The 23,202-nt window shown below is 39.3% G+C and overlaps 1 protein-coding gene across 1 annotated transcript in view; it reads left to right on the forward strand.

The window, feature by feature from the left end:
- dgkh (diacylglycerol kinase, eta) overlaps positions 1-23,202 on the forward strand; it is a 166,746-nt gene that overhangs the window by 53,191 nt on the left and 90,353 nt on the right. The window contains exon 2 of the mRNA XM_042334347.1: positions 19,206-19,316. The gene's annotated coding sequence lies outside the window, so the exon portion shown is untranslated. The remainder of the gene's footprint in view (positions 1-19,205; positions 19,317-23,202) is intronic.

A 23,202-nucleotide genomic window follows, 5' to 3' on the forward strand; every position in this document is an offset into this window, starting at 1 on the left:
TTCTATCCATGTGTCATTCATTTTCTTAGGTGTTAAGTTTAGGGATATAACTTGTTAAATGAAGAAATATCAATACCCAATTAGAATATAAATTCACTCGAGGACTGGTAAGGCTGCTGTTTTTGTAAGTTGCATAGTCGTTCTTTTATTTTAAGTTTTGTGTAATTCTCTTGTTGCGTTGTTCTTGCCTGTCTTGTGAGCACCTCTCTGGCCTGCCTCACTCACTGGACTCACACAGTACTGCAGTGGTATGTTTGGTATTGTCTGAGCTCTGTTTCTATCTTTCAAAATAATAATTTCTGACTTTTGAATTTCAAATGTTTTGGACAAAATTGTATAATTCTGACCAGACTAGGGATTAATCAGAGATCAGAATTGCATCAGCCTCTGCTGTGGATACCAGTGGTGGTATCAATCTAACCGGTTAGAAAAGACCATTAAAAAAAATGTTTCTCTGGATTGTAATAAGTGTCATGTGTCCTAAAAATCTATCTTTCTGATCAAATCCTGATGTGGAAGCAAGCTTCTGATGGGATTCTATTCAGCACCAAATCCAGGATTATATTCCAGTATCTCCAAAACCCACATGGCAACCATTTAATTCTGCAAGGAAGTTATCAGGCCTCATACAGGTTGTTAACCAATTGTGCACCGATGACCTCAATTTTAATACAGTATTCAAAACCTGTCCCTCCTTATGTTGATCACCAAGCAGATATATTTATCTGAAACTGTCTGTGAAATGGAATACTGTAATAGGTTAGTGTAGCAGAGTCTCAGACCTCTGAGTTATGAGGAGAAACTCACAGTGCTGAGTTAATTTTCACTGGAGAATAGATCTTTAAAATACTGAACTGGGAAATTAAACCCGTCAAGTTTGAACACCTCCACTTGACCTAACTGCTCTAATCCCAATTTCCTATTCATCTTCATCTACCTATTTCCAAATTATTAAAATAGATGGAAATCTATAGAGGTCTTTGTAAAGATCATGTCATTAGCTGCATCCAACGATTCCGATAACATCCATTCATCTCTGATAGCTTTCTATCTTTCAGCCATCCCTCTTCCATGTCACCATTACCTTTTATGCTATATGTCTTAATTTTCTTCACCATTCCTTTACGAAAGAGCCTGTTTGAATGAAGGAGTATGGGAGTCAAATGACCAAACTTTTTTTTCCCCTCAAGAGATGAAAAGGGGAAAGAACCCCCTCATTTAATGCTGCATTGATCATCGCTTTCAGTAAAGAGCTGGATGATTACTGGACATTCTCAATGAATTCTGATATCTACCCTAACTGGTGGTGCTTTTGTCTGGGGGTGGCTAAAGATTCCTTTTATCAATCTAAGTAAACCAAGCTTGGGATAAAGCCCTGAAGAGATTGGATACATGATGTTTAATCGAGGGTTATTGGAGGTTAGCATAGCCCAGACAGAACATTAGCTTGTCTGAAGCTCACAATTTTCACATTCCTAATTTTATGCAGTACGAAACTCCCAAGGCTAGCAATGAGATGAGCCCTCTAGTTACTGTATTGCAACATAAAAACTCCCTTTCTTTCATGATGCTGTCACTAAGCAAATTACATCCTTCTGACAGGCAGTGCCAAGGGATTTCGAAAGAACTGGGGCATCCCATGAACACATAAATTACCCTGGATACATAGTTAGTCATGACAAGTTGGAGAGATGTCTCCCTGTTTAAATACAGATCTCCCTTACGGCAACCTTCAACTCAGCGCTACAGACTGAAAGTAACTGACACGGGCTGAGGGCTGTGAAATCGCACTGATTCCTGCACTAACTACCTCCATGTCTGATGAGCGACTGTGTTTTGACTCTTTGTTACCCATAGAAAGTGTTAGGACCAAGATAAATCAAGTAGAAATTTCCGTCTGCGTTTCTTATAGCATGCTTATTTACTTCTCTGCTAGTTTCTCCCCTATCATGTGTTTTTGATTTGTTTGTTTATTTTAAATTGATATAACTTTGGCAATTCTGAAGGGTACAGAATGCATTTTAAGTAAAGCAAGTATTAGATAAAGTATCAGAAAAACTGATATAATTAATCATTTACTTTATGGGTATTGTAACTCGTGGAAACCTGTAGTTCAATGGTTAAGGCATTCACCTCACAAGCGAGAGCTGGGTTCTATTCCCAGTAGGGCGAAATGTTGGGCAAGTTTCCTTAGTTCACACGCCTCTGTTTACCTAGCAGTAAGTAGGAACCTGGTTCTTGGTCAATTGGCAGATTATTTTTCTGGGATAATAATCCCTTTAAAAAAAACAAATAATAATTTGGTCCCTCAATTCACGACTGTTTGTGGGACACTGCTGTGCACAATTGGCTGCCGCGTTTCGCCCACAAATATAGTAAATTCACTTTACAGTATATTCTGTAACGCGCTTTGAGACAACGAGAGATGTGAAAGTGCTATATGAAATGCAAGGATTATTATTATTATTATTGCTGTGCACAAATTGGCTGCCATGTTCACTTAAAAAATACCAGTCACTGCAATCTACATTAAATCCTGAGAAGTGGTTTGACACATTTTGACAATGTAATAAGGCATTATATTAAATGTTATTTAATATTATTGTTATATCTAACCAGGTGAAATGCATAATCTCTGGAACCAACCTTTTCCAAGGAATTTGCAAACTAAAAGACAATCTCTCCACATAAATTAAAAATTGTGGTACATCAGAATTGTTACTGAGTGTATCCAATCCCATTATCTGAGATCCAACAGATCTGGGATATTGACCCAGATTAATTGCTATGTATAACGAAAAGAAAATATTCAGGGTTTAAATTAACCTTCTAGTAATCACAGTTAAAGCCTTCTCACTGAATGTGATTATTTTTCCTACTATTTTAAGAGGGATCTTTTTTCTTAGCTATTCCTGATATGCTGTGATTTAGGATTGTGGGTGATGGATCTGGCTGATAACAATTTTAATTATCAAAATCTCACACTGTTGTATCATTATTTGTCTTCAATTTGACTGACTGAAAATAACTGTCTGCTTATAATTGCTAGTCATCGCTGGATCACAAAGCAATACATCTAATGGGAAGTATACAAAAGGGAAAATATTTCATTTAACCCATGGCTGTATTCACCTAAAAATAAAGTGCTGGGACTCAATGGAGCCTGTGGTAATTGAGACAGTCATCTCAAAATTAAATTGCTGGCTGGCTGTACCTCACAACAATAATCTCTAAACTGCTCCTTGTCTCATTCTTTCCTGTGAAGGCATATAACAGCAACTTTAACACTGTAAGTGTAATGTAGATGTTTTTCTCTAAAAGGTGATCAGTCACACCTCATGCACATTGGAGTGATGGTGTTTTAATTTTAATTAATGTGCATTTTTTCATCTCTATCTTAGTACAGTTTGCTTATGGATATCTGGTGTTTATTTGCACACAAACTGTTCTGTACGATTCCAGATTTTCTCCTGTATTCAGTATTTGTTGGTCCTAGTTGGGAGATGTTGCATCCAGTAGCTGGCAGTGAGCTGACTATGAGTGCTTAGCATTTTATATGGCTTTTTGGATGAATTGAATCAGCCCCCTGTGAACTAAGTTAATTTCTTGGGAGCCGTGAGCATAATTTTCTCAAAAAATATTTTTAAACGAAGCCAAGCGATCAATAGATACATCAGCACTTCATCACCAATCAATATCACACAGTTTGAGAAGTGCGGTCATGAAATGGAAAGCATGGAAAGGCCTTCCTCTCTTGACCACTTAAACAATGTTAGCATTGATCTGATGCTGAATTTAAACTTAACAATTAATGTCGAACCATAAAAGCAAACAGGCGCTGGGTATCATCTGAACAGGACATGGTGGAGACACTATCTCTGATGGGAACATAAATCAACGTATACATGAAAGAGTAGATGGATACGGGGTGGGGGAGGCTAGGGACGGCTTGAGGGATTAGGATGAGCGGAGCCTTGTTTGGAGTTTACAGCACTGGCCTGGACCTTTTGGGCTGAATGGCTTGTTTCGGTGCTGGAGGTTCTATGTAATTGTATGTAACTCTACAAAACCAACTTGTCATGGGAGACAGATGCCATCTTATACAATGGGTGCCAGTTACTGAATAGGTGGAGCACATAAATATGTCACTCGCTGGTGCACAGGGACTTGATCCAACTCTTGGGGAAGATGGCAGACTTGAGAAATAGTGACAAACAGCAAATGTACAGACCTGTTGATTGGTTAGATTCTAACTTTGCCATTGTGAACCAGTGCCAATTTTACCTGGAGGAATTTGGTCAGAACATGGAGAGAAACCTCCTTTTTTCGAATAGTACCAAGGGATCTTTAATGTTCACGTGAACAGGCAGATGGGATCTCTTCCAAGGAACCTCTGATAATGCTGTGGTGCCCTGCCACTCTACTAGAGTCAGCCTGGACTACAAGCTCAAAGTTCCGGTCTTGAACCCACAACCTTCTGCTTTAGAGGAGAGAATGCTACAAACTGAGCTAGGCTGCCACCATCGGACTGATCCGTTGTTTAAATTCTGACATGATCTACTTTCCAGAGTGGAGTTCCTGCATGTGAGTCAATCAGAATAAGGCATATCATTAAAGCATGCCATGAATTCAACCCCAATGATAGCTTTCCCAGACATCTGAGAGCAAGGTGCCTCTGAAACTCTGTCACCTTATTATGTATTAAGAGGAGTTAATAGTATAATTTTTTTTGCAAAACGATCTGAGGTCTTCAATAATAAAATAATCCTTGCTATTTTGAATAAGAATCCTTACATTTGATATGGCGTCTTTTATATTGGGAGGATGTCTCAAAGTGCGTCACAGTATATACTAATAGTGTAACTATTTTTGTAAGCTGACGCGACAGCCAATTTGCGCACATCAATGTCCCACAATTAGCCTTGAAATGAATGACCGATTTTATATAAGGGATTGTTGACCAGACTGACTCAGAGGCAAGAATGCTACCAGCTGAGCCAGGCTAATACAATATTTAATGTTGTTTAAGGGGAGAATAATTTATGTTGAAGTACTGTTTTATGTATAGCACTCTGTATAGCTCGTCTCTGTTGTCTATATGAAGTACATGACAGAAAAAATTGCTCTTCAGGCAATGAATTGTGAGACCTGATCATATCCAGACAATAAGTGTCTCTTCAGAACAAGTAGAAATCCTATTTCCATTAGAACCTGCAACCTAGTAATGGATTCCAATTATAACACTGCTTCTAATTGCATTACTATTAAAATTTAATTAGTTAAGTTTTAAGTAATTCTTTTTTAATGAGGAATATTTCAAGCATGGAGAACACTTTTATCCAGAGCTGTGTGTGGTTCGTAAAGTCTCGCTTAGCAGTTCTGTTTGATACTGTATTCTGTTAGCTCAGCCCTGCTGTAGTGGAGCACAGCAGTCACACACATCTTTAGTTAGCAGACAGACTGTGTTACAAAACAGAGTTGATGTGCTGGCTGGTAACCCTGGTTCTAAATCCCTGAGTGTTACGAACACGATACAATTCTGTCAGTGATCATGTTTTGGAAACTCATGACTAACTGATGAATATCAATGCTGCAAGGAACTATTTGCTTTATTCAAAAATATCTCCTTTCTCGCATAAAAAACTGGCTCCTTTGCAGTGTTGTATATTTACGGACTTTTTTTCTACCTCCATTATTCACCCCCTGCTCTCCTGAAAGCTTGAGTCAGATCCACAAATGCTGGGCACCTTGCAGTGCCTCACTCGTGTGACTGAACTTCATGCATGTGTGCTTTAAATTTTAAAAGGTGGGAAAGAAATCGGGTGATGAAGAGTCCTCTGTTAATTGTGATCTGTAGGAATATTCTCCCCTGCACAGTAGATGTCCTGCTCAGTGACGTAATTGAGCATCTTCTTGTGTGTCTTTGATTGATGTGTGATTAACACTGGAAGTCCTAAGTTCAGTAAGGTAGTTTTCGAAGAGGAAATCTTTCTTCTCAAAAACAATTTACAATTATATAATGTATTTCGTGTTGTGAGGGTATTTCAAAGTGCCTCACACTGGGAGCCTGAGCTTGGGGTGGGGGGAAGCTGGGGAAAATTTTCATCTGAAAACCTTCACTGGTATTTTTAAAGAGTATTGACTAGATAGGAAAAGGGAACTAGTTGGTTGGTTTGGAATTATGTGACACTGATTGTGTTAAATGGTCCAATAATAAAGTGTTTTCTTTATGTGTACTGACAGAATGAGTTGGTCACTGGCTATTTAAAAAATCCTCAGTTCTACTTTTGGTGCGATGGTTCCTAACAGTGGACAAGATTCAGGGCAGTAGTTTAAATACTATCAGTGAATAACACCACTGTTGTCTAAAATGAAAATAATGGCATTTGAACTGACGGATTTACAAGACTATTTTCAGACTATATATCAGCATATTGCTTTATTGATGGTGCATTCAGAAATGACACTGTTAAGCCATTCATAGGGGAAATACAGTTCATTCTGAAGGGTATGTATATGGGGGTGGTTGTAGGGGTGGGGGAAGGGTTGCTTGTGCATTCACTCTGCATCACTGGGGCATATGGGTGATGTCTCTCCACTGTAAACAGCTTGGGCTGTCTCCACAGTATTCTAGACATTGTACAGATGGCCTGAATAGTTTGTGGACCAACCCGTGTCATTTAACTCTTAACTTGCTTAGCTCAGAGTGCCTAACACTGGTGGTGCATGACACCAAGCTGGAGTGGAAGGGGATATGACCAAAGGCATGGTCAAACAGCAAGTTGTTCAGATCCGATCTAAAGATGGATAACGAGGGGGCACGGTGAATGGATTAAGGCGGAGAGTTTAGGGGGAAGTGGCTGAAGGCATGGCCACAGATAGTGGGGCTCAGCAACTATCAAGATTTGAGGAATCTACACACGAGGAAGAAGGAAGATCTTGTGTGAACTTGCAAAAGTCATGTGTTTGTTGCAAAAGTCGTGTGTTGGCGTTTGTTGACTTAAGGAGACATGTCTATATGATTGATGAGATAATTTTACTCGGAGCAGACTGACCAGTTGTGACTTGTTTGTAGAATAATCTCCCAGCATTTTTTTATCTTTTTTGATCAGCTGCGAATATTGACACATGCAGAAACCCATCACCATGCTTAAGGGTATCCAAATCAGGCAGAGTTCCACATATCTATGGGATAACGTAGCCAGGGCACTGTTGATGACAGAGCAGCCAGCCTGGCTCATTAACATGATTTTGAGTAGCAGTCCAGAGGCAGGGATTCTTCCCACTCAGTCCCTGTGAACCTTGCAACCAATCCCTAATGGGTAGGGTAACTGGACAAGCAGTGGGAAGCTTGCCAGACAGTGTTTTCAATCACAAGCTATGTGGCTTTAGCTGTTTAAATTCTAGCAGTATCCCAATGCACACTCTGTAGTACCCAAGCCTAGCCTCTTGTCAATCTGTGCCTAATACTGTCCAGAATTCGGTAAGCAGTTTGTCCCTCCAGAGAGAGAGAGAGTCAGCATTCCATTTCAGACATGGGGGAAATGTCCATGTGTAGGTGGAACATACGTGGAACTCTCAGTCTGGTTTTGATACACTTAATAATAATAATAATAATAATCCTTGCATGTGATATAGAGCCTTATCACATTGTTGAGACGTCTCACAGCACTGCACAGAATATACTGTAAAGTGTTGTGACTATGTACTTTGTGGGTGAAAGCATAATGATGGGTTGCCGCATATCAGACACCCAGATGACCAAAAAGAAAATGACAGAATACTTTAAAGGTTTCTGTGGATGTTGTCAGTGGATGTCAATCATCAGGATTATTTGAATGAATGAATATTATGAAGTTTTATTATGGATCCTTTTACAATTCAGCGAGTATCTATGTGGAGCTAACAGTGGTGCAGAATCTGACATGACTGATCATTTCAGGCTCTGGCTTTGCTCTTTATCCATTTGTTTTTCTTACTGTGCCAATGATAGTAAAACTACTGAGCCTCTGAGAGAACAGCAATTATTTTTGCTGGCAAAGGTTAAACAAGGAGCTGGAGGTTGTAGAAACCTCATAATGGGTTGCCATTTACCAGACCTCATCATGTACACATACATTAATCTGATTGAAAAACTAACCCAGGTATATCAACTCTTAGTCTGAATTGGGCTTGACCTTGTCAGTCTGCTGTCCCAACCAATTACGCATTCAAACCAGCATTTCATGTTCATGTAGATCCAGTTATGGGTAGATTTAGTGACTTGATAATAAAAGAGGAGCAGGTTTTGTGGGGAGGAAAATAAATTAAGGGAATTACCGTTATTTTTTTCTAATGATTTTATTTGATAAATAATTATGTTGAGACATTCATTGCAAAGAAACACCACATGTGTTCAGTTCATAAGGGAATCTTATATGGTTCATCAATCTGAACTGACACTCAGATTCTGACTACCTTGCAACACACTCGTAAATAGTTTCTTGAACAATAAAAGTGCCTCTTTCGGTTCCTCAACCATAGCCATCATGACATGGGGAGGTGACCAAAAATATTTTTCATTTGTATATGAGACAAAAAGCAACTTGTTTTTCAGATCTTTGAATTTCAACATGTGTCTCTCAACGACAACAACAAAATTACATTTTTACAGCACCTTTCATATCAGGAGGACATTCCAAGGTGCTGAACAGTCAGTGTTTGGACCCGAGCTGGGAGTCGGGATTGGGGATGTAAAAGATCCCATGACACCATTCAGAAAAAGAAGGGAGTTCCTCCTAGTGTCCTGGCTAACAACCCCCAAAATAAAATTGGTCATTCATTCCATGGCTCCTTGTGGGACATTGCTGTATGCAAATTGGCTGCTGGATTCTCCCACAAAATACACACTTTACAGTAATTCCTGTGAAGCACTTTAAGGGATTTCAAGGATGTATTAAGCTGCTTTATCAAATGCAAGGATTATTATATTATTATTATTAAATATCATCTTGGCATTCTATATAGGACCTCCCATATATATATCTGCAAATATCATGTCATTTATAGCATCATTGAAGAGAAGGTATGAACTGCAGAATTCAATTTAAAAATACTCACACAGTGTATATGCAGTGTACGAGCTGATTTAGGATATAATGTTGACACTGAGAATTAATGTATCTAATATATTGGAAAGAACACTTGATGCATAAATCAGGGAAAATAAATAGAGGGATGTAATTTAGGAGGGATAGGGGCTGACAGTGTGGAGTATAAACACTGGTGTGGTCTAGTTTGGCTGAATGGTCTGTTTCCAGTTTCTGTCTGGTATCACTCTTTAAGTAACTTTATGTAGCTATGTAAAGATGGCCAAAACACATAAAAGAAAAGCAGCCGGAACATACATAGTGCATTACATTGAAACTTTTAGTTACTTGCTGTTGAACGGTATTAGCCGTCACTGGAAGAACAGATCTCTTGACATCCTTGCATCCTCTGCTCATGCACTACTGGAAAATTAAACCATGAAGAATTATTCTGATAAGAAGAAAATTTGAAATACTTTTATCGCTTGTTCTGAAGAATTAATCCTGAGCCAGGAAGCTTTGATTTATAACTGGAAAATTAAGAAAATAAGCTTATGTAAATCTAAAAAATGAAATATGCTCGGTGTGAGGAGTACTGTAGTTATTGTGAATGTGTCTGTTCAGCAGCAGAAAACTATTGCTGTGGAGTTATGAGCCCCCTTTCCACATGCTCGAGCCTAATTGCCAGGGGGTCCTGCCTTTGTCTCTACATGTTTTTCCCCTTTCAGGGTTTGGGTGTCTAAGGGGATCAAGTTCTGTTTTCCAGCGCCTGTCCTTCCTCACTTAAATCCTTTTAACTTTTTTTTCTTTTTTGCATTTTGTTCTCAGTTTTGTTTCCTCATTTAATTAGTCTCAAATTTAATTTCCCTTTCCTTTTGATTGGTGTTTTTTAATCTTGGCCTCAAAAGCGAACTGATCTTTTTCATTCTTTCCATCAGATTTGTAAGGAACATTTTCTGTTGCCACGGATCTAAAAATAGCAGGTCATTAACCTCACAGTAGGACAATAGTTTGACCACAGTGAAGTTGCAGTTAGTGTGTAACTGGATGAGTTCAGTGGGTTCAGTAAGGATAAAAGACATGAACCAAATGCGTTGGAGTACTATTAGTAAGACCAGCAGGAAACTCAATGAATACACTATGGATAACTAAGTGAAGGGATTATAGAGAGCTCCAAGCCTTGTGACATCTGCTTTAAATATCACTTGCAGCATTTCTGCCCATAATTCTTTTCAGGGTGTTCTGTGTACCAGACAGATTTGCTCTCAGTAATGTTAATGATAAATAGCAGGTACTCCTATCGTACAAAAGAAATATGCACACATTAACAATCTAGTTTGGTTTTAATGGCTTGGACAAGCAGCAAGACTCACTGTACCACTGCTTCTGTTGCTAATACAATTTTTTACATTACATTTTTGCCTCTGGCAGCAAGCCAACATCCAGAGGCAAATAGTAACCTAATAACGAACAGTGTTGCCGATTCTGGATATGATGAGACCCAACCTAGAGTTGGATCTGCAATTGCCTTGATTGAGTTCCGACTCATTGATGAAAACAGAGAGATCCAAAGCACGTAGACCCCATCACATCTGCTAGGGTATCTTGACATCCCAAAGCATTTCACTTGATAGACATCTATAAGATAAATATGTAAGGTTGAGTGACTGTATTTTGTGGACGAATGTGGCAGCCAATTTGCCTCCCAGATATAACATCAGTTGAAAGGTGCTATTATTACAGGTCTTTATTCACAAATCTTTCACAGTTTGCTAAGATTACAATATGTGTGTTGGAAATGTGGCCTCTTACAATTACATGCCAACTGGATGTTTCTGGTGAAGCTGGCCTTGTTCAGTGGGGCTCAGTGTTCTTTTGCAAATAATATGAGAGTGAATCAGTTCATGTTTCCTTTCAAGCAAGTCATTAGTGGGGCATTGCGCTGGTTGATTTTATACCCCCGGTAAAGATTTGCTGGCTAGATCAATATGATGACAGTGAAGCATTTTATTCACCTGGAAAAGTTGCGCCCACAAATTGTCAATCATTTCACTTTCACATGACAGAGGTTACTCTTGTGGAATGCCTTGATGCCTGAGTGCCTTATCATTACTGAGAATGAGATTGGAAGTACTTACAAGAGTTCAAGACAGCATTACATAGAGACCACATCAACACAGCAGCTGCCTGGTCTTGTTCCTTCTCAAACCCAAGTCAGCACAAAACAAGCAGCCAGTAATAATTTAATAATGCTTTTTGGAGGGGTTGTACAAGAGCTCAAAATTACAGTATCCACAGTAGAAATAACAACAACTTGCATTTATATAATGCCCTTCATGCGAGCAGCATTGTGGAGCACTTAATTGTGGGATCAATACATTTTCTCATTTATTAGGGGACCCAGACATCATTGACCAAGGGCAGAACCCTCCCGTTTGGTAGTCTGTTCCAGAAATTTAGTATGAAATGGGATGAAATGTTGTAATAACCATGGACGTACTTCAAATGCACAGTGCTGTCTGTGGTGTGTAGACACTAATCTACAAGATACAATCACTGCACATTACACTTTATAGTGAATCCTGTGAAGTACCTTGAGATATCCTCCCAATGTGAAAGGCACTACATCAAATGGAAGGATTTTTAAAAATGTTTTAATGTACTGTATAATTGCAAAACCTGGGCTATGAAAGTAAATGGTATGACGTGGATATGAAGTGTGGTCAAAACAAACAGGAGCTGACAGGAGCAGGAACATTTGATATTTCACTCAAAGAACTCAAAGAACAGTTTGCTGGGGAGGGCATCTATGTTTCATGGGGGCAATAGATGAAACAGCATCTGTGTTTCAGGGCATAGATGCTGATGGCTTGGTAAAGTGGTAATTGACTTTTAACCTAAGGGATTAACCGTAACTCTTATTTTAGCAAAGGCATTTTAAAATATAGATTAGAAATAATGTTTTTCTGCCTCCGTCAAATACAATATTACTCTCGAAGAAAGAATGTACTGTGAAAGGCAACTCTGGCTAATTGAGTGTGTGCTTCTCTACTCTTAATATCCAGTCTGTGTGAGAGGGACAAGCAGTCTGTGAGTTCATGTGTGAGACACTAAAGGAAAATACTCGTGTCTAGAGTGATTTGGATCAACTCTTTTGGAACCCTCAACATTGCCATAGGACAAACTCTGACTAATGCTAGTTACATGATGGCAATGCAATCAGTGTGGTTTACATTGATATGCTAAGAATTAGTTCCCACTAATACCCCTCCCTCACGAACTAAAGAATTAATTCTGTTTTGTCTTATACAAGGCCTATCCCGTGCGATATTTCTTAACAGGATTCCTTAAATTGTGGGAATTGAACTCCTTCCGGTAACCAGAAGATCGTGGGAATTCAGCTCTAGAAAGATCTACTTTCCACCTGTCAACAAAAAACCTAGTTGGATTCTTAGACATAAAATTAACAACCATCACAAATTAGCCCCCACTATTTTATTATGTTGAGACAGTTTTCCCCTGGCTACAATTAGGAACTGTTAGCAATTAGCAAGTGTTTATGCTGGTTGATTTATTTTAATATTTGTGTTAATAGAGAGTTGATCAATCTTTCAACCTCTTGCCCATTCATGCCCTTCAATGCATCAATAATGAAGAGTGTAACATTATCTGGTGACAAAGAACTGCTAATCACCCCTTCAAAGGAAGTGACTGCTGACTTCAATTGGAAAGCTTGAAATGTACTTTTTCTGTGCAAGTAAAATACTCAAATATAGATCATTTTGTATATCTGCATTTTTTCCATTTGTCATTAAATGCAAATAACGTGCATTTAATGATGTAAGAAATATGAATGTATCTGACCTGACCCCCACCATTAAACAAGAAAGTTGATTAGGAACAAGAAAAACATGCCAATTTTTTTTTAAACACAGATAGTGTTCTTTAATGAAGATGAGGACTTATAAAAGTGGGCTGCAAATTAAAGTGATAAATTGTAGCTTTTAACGCCCTGGAAATCTATTATAATTGTCTAAAGGCTCACTACTGGTGACAATTTTTTTTTAGAAAAAAACCCTATTTTAGAGTTTCTAACCTCTCTGTGGCCTCCATATCTTAAAATTATGGATTGTGCACATGACAACCCAAATCATCTTATTAAGATTTCCTGGAAGCACTCTCATCTTCATACACTGGTCTGGTAACCTTTCCCTAAGAGAAGAAAATCTACTTAAACATTCTGTATCCTGAAGTCAGGGAAGATACACTCTACAGATTTCTGTCATGTTTCTGCAGGATCAAATTCTCATTTGCCTCAAGGTACAAAGGTTAGTCGAACTTAATGCATTAATTCACGCACATAAATAAGCTATAAATAGGCCAACTCTTTCACACCAGTGCGAGTGTGCTGGGAGTGTGAAGAGCTCATGTCACAAGTACAGCTCTCACACTGTTGGAGTGTTGGCTTCTTGTGTTTATTCCATGGGTTTATTTTTCATTCTGGGTGTTTCAATGCTAATGAACTCCAATTATTGCTGTGCTTTGTATCCCAGCTAATTACCACATTCTGGAGATGTGTGAATGGTATTGAGTTACAGATCAGCTGCGATCTAAGAAAATGCAGAGGAGGCTCAACAAGCCGAATGGTGTACTCCTGTTCTTATGTTCCTAAATTAACATTTATATAGTACAGTTTACATTTATATAGCACCTTTCATATCAGAAGGATGCCTCAAAGCGCTTGACCCTGTTGGTTGGGTGCTGAAGCTGGGAATGGGAGCCGAAGGGGTTGGGACGATGCCTATATCATGCATTTTGCTGGTGCCTGAACATCTTTAAGACAGGCTGAAGAGTCCTATGAGGATTTTTTTAAAGGCTTCAAACTGAAAACTGCATTTCACTGCGCAGAAATGGCTGACATCATAGAATTATACAGCACAGAAGGAGGCAATTCAGACCATTGTGTCTGCCAGCATGATGAAAGGAGTTACCCAAATCAATCCCACTCCACAGCCCTGCAAACTTGTCCACCCCAGTGTTCCCTTGCAACATATCCCTAGATATCCCTATGTTGCAATATCAAGTGCAAAGATTATCACCAGATAACACAGATTTCTTAACTGATGTCACTTTAAAGTAACCTATAACATTTTGATGTTTTGATGCATAAAAGCATTATATCAAATGCATTTCCTGGTATTGGATAGCAGGAATTATTATGCTTGACAGTGAGAGGCAATTAACATTCGAAAGAGACATGTGAGCAGTACAAGGGTGACTGAGTGGTCATGTTGATTTGTTTGTGTAGGTTAAATAAGGTGTCTTATAGTCAGGTTCAATGTCTCTTTTCACGTAAGAAAAAACACCTCAAAACGCTTTACAAACGCTATATGAAAAGGAGAGGTTTCACGTAAGAAAAAACACCTCAAAACGCTTTACAAACGCTATATGAAAAGGAGAGGTAAGGGTCATCTATATTAGAAAGGATGCGAGGCAGAGGGTTTCAGTAGAGTTTCCAAAGAAACTGAGGCATAATAGCTGAAAGCTTGACCACCGATGGTAGGATGTAAGGGGTGAGAGCGTGCAGCAGGTATAAACTTGCAGAATAGGTAGGAATATGGGGCTGGAAAAGATTGCAGAGTGGGACAAGAGTGTAGAGAGATTTCAAAGTCAGAACAAAGATCTAGAAGGTAATCCACTGGGAGACAAGCAGTGGAGCCTGACTCCACATTGGGATTTTGAGCTCACAGTCTTTTGAGCCCACCTTGTCGAATGTGCCTCCCTTCAGAGGAAACATTAAACCAAGGTCCTATCTATAACTGTTCAGGCAGATGCCAGAGATCCCATGGCATTATTTGAAAAGAGAAGGGTCTCTCCCGGTGTCCTGTGAGAATCGATCACTCAGGTAAAAATGGTCATTCACTTCATGGCTGTTTGTCAGGCATTGCTATACTGAAATTGGTTGGTTGCTGTGTTTACCAATAATAATAATAATCCTTGCATTTGATATAGCGCTTTTCACGTCGGGAGGACGTCCCAAAGCGCTTCACAGAACACACTGTAAAGTGAATTGACTGTATATTTGTGGGTGAACGCGGCAGCCAATTGCGCACAGCAATGTCCCACAAACAGTCGTAGATTGAAAATGACCAATTTATTATTGTTTTTGGTTTTTTGGAGGGATTATTATTAGGCTCTGTGTGGAGTAAGGAAACTTGCCCAAGGTTTCGCCCTCTGCCTGGAATTGAACTCAGGTCTCTCGCTTGCAAAGCGAGTGCTCTAACCACTGAGCTACAGGACTCCACATGTAAATGCATAATCACTACTTTTTCCATAAAAACTCAGTGAAGCACTTTGAGATGTTTCAACATGATAAGGCATGATATCCAATTGTAAGTTATTTATTACAGTGGAGCTTTGTTTTAATGCGGTCTTTGTGTTCCATAAAACCCCAATCTGAGTTTTGACTGTACAGAAAAACTCTCTGAAGCTCTTTGAGACTTAACAAAACAATGTGATATAGAGCAATATCAAGTGCAAGGATTATCAATATATAATCCAGATTTCTTGCCTAATCTCATTTTAAAGTATTTTATATAATAACAGAGAGGCACGCAAGAAAGGGTTTTGGAAATAGTCTAAACTGTTAAGTTAAAACATGTTAGCTTCTAAAACAGATGGCACAGTTCTTATGTTTATGTATACCTTGTGCTTTACAATGTGTACATTTGGACTTTGAGGTGTAGCGTACAAAATTATATTTCTGGAATCAATGCAAAGTTTATAGCATTTGCATTTCTATAGCTTTTCTACAGCAGAATTTTTTTTCTGTGTTTTTTGACCACATCTGTAATATTTTGGTAATAAGTCATGATCTCCTTCATCAGTGATATCTCAAAACACCAAAATTGAGATGTTACAGACCGACAACCACAAAATATATAGTCAATTCACTTTACAGTATATTCTGTGAAGTGCTTTGAGACGTTTTGAAGACCTGATAAGGTGGTTTATCAAATGCAAGGATTATTATTATTATTATTAACCTCAGTTGTGCTGAGGGAGCTGATTACTAATGAGATAGGAACAGAACATCACAAAAGGATGCCATAAACAAATCGGCATCCTTGGTCTATAAAGAGGGGAAAGCAACCAGGGCTCCTAGTCCTCATCACATCTAGTGACCACCCCACCAACCTCTGTGAAACCAAGTTAAAGGGCAGAGGTCCATAGTGCAGGATAATACTTGGAGAAGAAGAGAGAAGGACATAAAATAAAAGTAAGGGTTATGTGATACCACATGTTATGAGTAAAAAAACGACATAAATAAAAGGGGAAAAGTGGAAACCTAAAATGTAATGTTCTTAGGGGGGGTCTAAATAAACACAGCAGAATCAACTCACATCTGTCAAGTGGTGAAGTTGGTTAGACATTGTATTTCAATACAAGAACAGTTTTCCTGTACACTATCACTACAGTTTGATTGATGGAAAAATACCAACTTCGGTGAAAGTAGAAGTGTATTGAATTTTGTATTGAATTGCAGGCAATATATCACTGATACTGTTAATACTGATATAGTAGACAACAGTGTTGCTGCACAAATCTTCAAATCTTGTATCTGTGCAATAAAATAGTAATGCAAGTACTGTAGATTCTGATTTCCAGTTACTGTTTTGAACGTCACCATTATTTGAGATAATTAACTTGTGACTGGTAATAGCCAACAACACTTTTAAGAGCAGTGGTAGAGAGATTTTGACCCACCAACTCTTTATTGATTGTGCTTGTTTGTAGAGCATTTCTAGATAGGTGAGTGCCATAGTTATATTTAAATTACCAGAGGCTGAGATAAGTGTCCTATTCTGTGGAACAGATAAAATCGGATGCATTCTGAATCCATATTGTCTTTATTTTATTATCTCTTTTTTTGAAGGCTTCTGTTTAAAGAGTTCTGGAGAGATTGGGAAAGTCTGCAATAAATTACTCAGCATGATAAAATAATGGAGCTGAATTAAAGGTGTAAAGGTGATTGCTAAAGTAGAAAACTTTTTCTTACTTATTTACATTGAGATTTTTAGTTTGGCGAATGTTGTGACCCTTTACAGAAAATCCTGTCAAGATCTTTTGAGACATTTCGATGACATGATAAGGTGGCGTACTAGATGAAAAGATTATCTGTTTGCAATAAATATTTCATTACATCCAGGCTTGACTATGTTCATGCCTTGTTCATTGGACTTTCCAAATCTTCCCACCACAAGCTGTGGATTATTCAGAATTCTGCAGCTCATGTCCTCTCCCACACCAAGTTGCAAGAGCCAGTCACCCTTATCCTTATCCTTCACTGCCTCCCCATCCCCAGAGAATCGAGTTCAAGATTATCGTCCTCACCTTTAAAGTCCTCCATGGTCTTGCTCCTCCCTACTTCTGCAACCTACTAAATCTTACCAACCTGCCCGCTCCATCCTCTCGACAGGGACAGGCCTTCTCTATGTCCCCTACCTTGCCCATCCTACCATCAGCGGTCGAGCCTTCAGCCTTTCTAAAATCCTGGAGTCCCTCCGCCTCGCCCTCTCCATTGTCTCCTTCAAGATCTGTCTCAAGACCATGCCTTCGCTCATCCTTCCACCTCCACCCCCTCTCGCACTGTACGTTTCCCCCACAAAATATACAGTCAAATCACTTAACAGTATATTCTGTGAAGCACTTTGAGACATCTTGAAGATATGATAAAACGCTATATCAAATATAAGGATTATTATTATTATTTACCCCTCTTGACTGCAACCCCCAACTCGGGTGCAAACCCTTACTATCCTCCTGACATGAAAGGCGTGATATAAATGCAATTTATTGTTGTATTATTGTTATGATAAGCTCCAAAGTTATTAACCAAGTACTTCTACATAAGTTGTTCAGTAAGCTCCCTGCAGTGTGTGGATGGTTACCATTCACAAGCTAATTCCTCCGATCAAATCCAGAATAATATTATCAAGGTATAATAACAAGAGGGCATGAGTTCAGAGTTATAAAGGGTAATATTTGAACATACACCAGGAAGTATTGCTATACACGGAAGTTAATTAACGGTTGGAACTTGGAATCAGGAAGGTTGGTTGATGGAAGGACTCTGGGCAGATTTGAGAAACAGCTTGATGCTATATTGGAGAGATGTTTGGGTGTAAAAGGATGAGATCAAATGGACTTTGCCATCTGAATCTTTGTTGTGACCATGACATTAAGGCTTGTTCAAGCAAAACCAATTCAAAACAGAACAATCGTATTCAAATAAAAAATGATTGTTTATATATTGAAAGGTTACTTCCTCATAAAATTATATCATAGCCTCTTGCCAGATTTGTGCAAAATACAATACAATACAAAATTACATTCGTAAAGAGCCTTTCATATCAAGGCGCTGAACAGTCAGGGATTAGGACTCCATTTTCAGCTATACATGTCTATATTGTTACTGTGATTCCCATTATTCACTGTGTGACTATCTCTCTTTATCCTCTGTGACTCTCTCACTTTCCTGTTGAGCTCTGTAACTCTCTCTCTCTATGCTCTTTCCATTATACTGTATCTGACTGTCTCTCTTTATACACAAAACATAAAAAGAGATAAACATATAATAATCCCTTCAAAAAAAATTAGTGTGGTTACTTAATCCACGACTGTTTGTGGGACACTGCTGTGCGCAATTGGCTGCCGCGTTTCGCCCACAAAACATGCAGTCAATTCACTTTACAGCATATCCTGTGAAGCACTTTGGGACATCTTGAAATTGTGATAAGGCGCGATATCAAATGCAAGGATTATTCTGATAATTATAGAATGTATGCTATAGTAACAATAATAATAATCTTTGTATTTGATATAGCGCCTTATTATGTTTTTGAGAAGTCTCCAACCGCTTCACAGAATATTCTGTAAAGTCTAATGACTGTGTAATTTGTGGGTGAAACGTATAGGCTTTCTGAACTGTATTCACATTCAATGACATAGTATGGAACCATGGCACTTAGTGATGTTACTGTATCTACTTTAGTGAGTGTATTCTCTCTTTACTCACTCTTTACTAATGCTCTCTTTACTGATTGTCTTTACACCAATCTTTTGATTTGTTTGCAGACAAGTATAAAAGAAGGATTTTTACTGAAACAGACCAGCTCATTTCAGCGCTGGAAGAGAAGGTACTTCAAGCTGCGGGGAAGGACTCTTTACTATGCCAAGGATTCCAAGGTAAGCCATTATTGTCATATTTATGCAATCGGCCTCTTAGTAGATTGTATTTTTCGTTCGTTTGAAAATGAATTGTCCATGTTGCAAAGCTCAGAATTACATAGTTCTGTGGGAAGATTATAAGGACAGTTCAATGATTTGTCTTCCACATTGATAAGGGATGATCTCCAAACTGGTTAGTGCTTCATGATCTGCTGTATATGCGTTGAGACCCCCTCTCCCTTTCGTTTATCAGGCTGGGTGCATAATGGAGCAGAGTGCGATACTCTTACACATGGTGATGAATTTCTGCATGTGTCAGACACTTGTCTGATCAAACAAAACCTAGTAACTAGGAGCATAGGAAAACAGGAACAGGAGGAAGCCATTCAATCCATCGAGTCAGTTCCACCAGTTTATTAGATTTTCGGAGATCTATTAATTCCCAGTACATTGCCCTAATTGGCATACTCCTTAAAACCTTTACTGCTTAAACATCTGTCTAACTCTCTTTTGAGCAGCCCGGTTGATTCCTCCTCTACTACTTTCTGGGGCAGAACTTTCTTTGCGTGAACTTTCATGTTTCTGTTGTTTTCATAACAATATCCACTTCATAACTAATTAATTCCATTCCGCAAAGTGCTTCAGGACGTTTCTTTTTCTACATGAATATAAATTGTGTGTGCTGGATTTGCACCATCCAAAGCAGTGAATAGAATGCTGCTGTTTATCTAAGATGCTGCACTTAGTTGTCAGTGATGCTGCCGATGGCAATTCTGCCTTTAGTGCTTCAGTACCTCTCGAGAGTTGTTTTCTCTCTGCCTCTAAAAGCACCAGTGTAAAAGGTACCTCCAGCTGCCACTGTTATGTAGCTGAACTCCCTGCCCACCCATTCAAGGTAACAATGTGGTTTGGATATTGCTGGCCTTAATGAACCTTATCCAGATGTCAGACAAGGTCTGGAATCTAGGAAATGAAAGTTGTAACTGAGTGTTTGACGTGACAATTGTTTGACTGTTGGGTGTGCAGTGTGAATGGGGTACAATTGACCGCACCGGCATTTGAAGCTCTTGCAGAGCTGCTTCTAACCCAAGAGACTGCAATTCCCTTTCTATATAAATGCTCCTTCTGACCTAAATTCAATACCAGGCCATCGTTGGTGGGAGGGGAATTGCTCCCAATAGACCCTTGAACATATTCTCTTATTGACTCTTGCTCACTCCGTTCAGCCTCAAATGTGCAAGGAAGCTTCTTGCGTAAGTTTTTAAATAAACGACATAAGTCAACTGCACTAAATTAAGCCCACTGATTTGCAGCTCTTTAATAGCCCTACAATGTCTGTTTGGAGCACTGTGTAATGTTGTATGTACAATAGCAGCATCTATTGTTATGGCAAAAGTGTAGCTGAACCTAAGCAGCAAATGATTGAGTCAAAAAGGAACCTGAATGATAGTCTCCTGAAGTCATGAAGAAGCCAAGATCCTCTGATAATCAGGTATATCACGATCATCTCTTGTTCTATTTATATAATGTTTGAAGTATTTTTTAAAATAAATTATTTGAGTTTCAACAAGCCTAATGCGCAGCATTAGGGATGGAGAAAACTTCCTGGACAGCTTTATCCTGGAGCCAGACACTCCCCTGAGTCCCAAGGAAGAAGAATGTAGCAGCGACGGACATGACTGGGTGATAGTCAGGCGGGCAGGCAAGCGTTCCCGAAAAAGAGGGGCTGAAGAATCCCAGACTTTAGCCTTGTCTGACAGGTATGAAATATTGGCAACCTGTGTAGACAAGAAAATCTGCGAGGAAGACGGGCAACCTGACCCCAACACCCCATGCAGGAGGTTAAAAATGTAATTCTTATTGGGGATGAGACAGTTTTCTGTAGCCGTAGCAGGGAGACAAGAAGATTCTGTTGTCTTCCTGGGGCCAGGGTGAAGGATGTCACCGCCGGGCTGGAGATAAATTTGAGGCATGAGGGAGAGGATCCAATCGTAATGGTACATATAGGGACCAATGACATTGGTAGGACCAGTAGGGACCAGTTAAGGAGCGAGTTCCGGGAATTGAGAATTAAACTAAGGAATAGAACTTCCAAAGTGATGATATCGGGACTGTTACCTGAGCCAGGAGCTAATTGGTACAGGCAAAAGAAGATCATAGATCTGAATGCCTGGCTAAAAGAGTGGTGCGGAGAGCAGGAATTCCAATTCATGGGCCACTGGCACGAGTATTGGGGAAGATGGGAGCTTTTCCAAAGGAATGGGCTCCACCTAAATAGGGCTGGGACAAATGTCCTGGCTACGCGAATAAATAGGGAGGTAGAAAGGGCTTTAAACTACTAAGGGGGGAGGTAAAAACATAGGAAAGTATAGTCCACCACAGTTAAACTTGAGATCAACAAAAGCAAGAGAGCAGATTAACAAGGGAGAAGAGCAAAGTGTGTCAAGCAGGGAAAGGAAGTACAGTGATAGAGTGCTGGTGAATAGGGTTAATAGCCGGAAGTCAGAATTAAGGGCGCTATATCTGAATGCACGAAGCATTCGTAACAAGATAGATGAATTAGTTGCACAAATAGAGACAAACCGGTATGATCTAGTAGCCATCACCGAGACATGGTTACAGGGTGATCAGGGATGGGAACTGAATATTCCCGGCTACGTGGTATATAGGAAAGATAGGCGATGTGGTAAACGAGGAGGGGGAGTGGCCCTGCTAATAAAGGATGGGATAAAAACAGTAGAGAGGAAAGATTTTAAATCTGAAAAGCAAGATGTAGAGTCAGTATGGGTAGAGATACGTAACTTCAAGGGGCAGAAAACTATAGTGGGAGTAGTTTATAGAACCCCAAACAGTGGTCAAAGTATCGCTCAAGGTATAAATCAAGAGATTAGTGGAGCATGTAGCAAAGGAAAGACACTAATTGTGGGTGATTTTAACCTGCACATAGACTGGGACAACCAAATTGGGAAAGGTAACATAGAAGAGGAGTTTATAGAATGTATTAGAGATAATTTTCTAGATCAATATGCTGAGGAGCCGACCAGGGAACAAGCCATATTAGACCTTGTTTTGTGTAATGAAACAGGGCTGATCAGCAAACTGGAACTTAAGGCTCCTCTAGGGCAAAGCGATCATAATATGATGGAATTTAGCGTTAAGTTAGAGAGGGAAGTAGTTAAGTCTGAAGCAAAAGTCTTCAATTTAAATCGAGCCAACTTTGCTGGTATGAGAGAGGATTTAGCCAGAATAAACTGGGAGACTAAACTTAAAGATTTGACGGTAGACCAGCAATGGCAGACATTCAAGGAGATAGTGCAAAATTCCCAACGAGCACATATTCCTTTGAGGAATAAGAATGCCATGGGAAAGGTGGTGCAGCCATGGCTAACTAGAGCAGTTAGGGAAAGTATCAAATCAAAAGAAAAAGCCTATAAAACAGCGAAGATGAGTAGTAAACCCGAGGATTGGGAGAACTTTAGGGAACAACAGAGGAGGACCAAAAAATTGATCAAGAGGGAGAAAATAGATTACGAGGGCAAACTAGCAAAGAACATAAAAACAGACTCCAAGAGTTTTTACAAATATATAAAGAGGAAAAGGCTAGCGAGGGTGAATGTGGGTCCATTACAGGCAGAGACCGGAGGAATTATAATAGGGGACAAAGACATGGCAGAGTCATTAAACAAGTATTTTTCTACAGTCTTCACCGTAGAAGACACTGGAAACATACCAAAAATAGAGGACCAAGAAGACAATGTTAGCGAGCAACTTAGGGAGATTAACATTAGTAAAGAGATGGTTCTAGGTAAATTGTCGGGTCTTAAAACCGATAAATCCCCTGGACCGGATGGCCTGCATCCGAGAGTTTTAAAGGAGGTGGCTACTGAGATAGTGGATGGCATGT

This window comes from Callorhinchus milii, unplaced genomic scaffold (assembly GCF_018977255.1).
Source record: "Callorhinchus milii isolate IMCB2004 unplaced genomic scaffold, IMCB_Cmil_1.0 Scaffold4, whole genome shotgun sequence".
Lineage (NCBI taxonomy): Eukaryota > Metazoa > Chordata > Chondrichthyes > Chimaeriformes > Callorhinchidae > Callorhinchus > Callorhinchus milii.